The following is a 455-nucleotide window of genomic DNA, read 5'->3' as shown; positions in this document are numbered from 1 at the left end:
ATGTATATTATTCTATTATACTATGACATTATCTGGTGTAAATACACGATGTATTTATTTGTTAATCGTCTCCCGACCTCCTCACATCTGTACCCCTCCTCTCCTGTTGACAGAGGGCAAAAATTTTGCTTTGTTCGTTGCTGTATCCGCAAAGCTCCCAAAGTGCCCGGAATGCCGCAGGCGCTCAGTAAGGACCTGCAGGAAGAAATAGCGAATGAATGATGTACACGGGTAGGAACCAGCAGACTCGGACGCCTGGCTTCTGCGGCTGGCGTAACGTCCTCCAGCTGCAGATGAGGTCAGGGAGCTGGGGCCAAGGCAGCTCCCTTGGCCCCAGGTGAGGACGGGGGTGCGCGCCCCTCACCCCGACGACACCTGGCCACGGGCGCTGGAGTCGGCGGCTGCGAGCACTCCTTTGCGCGGCGCTGCACTCAGCGGAGGGTTACAGGCGGGAG

This window comes from Colobus angolensis, unplaced genomic scaffold (genome assembly GCF_000951035.1).
Source record: "Colobus angolensis palliatus isolate OR3802 unplaced genomic scaffold, Cang.pa_1.0 Scaffold28, whole genome shotgun sequence".
Lineage (NCBI taxonomy): Eukaryota > Metazoa > Chordata > Mammalia > Primates > Cercopithecidae > Colobus > Colobus angolensis.
The sequence above is the reverse complement of the archived record's forward strand: the minus strand, read 5'-3'. Positions refer to the sequence as shown.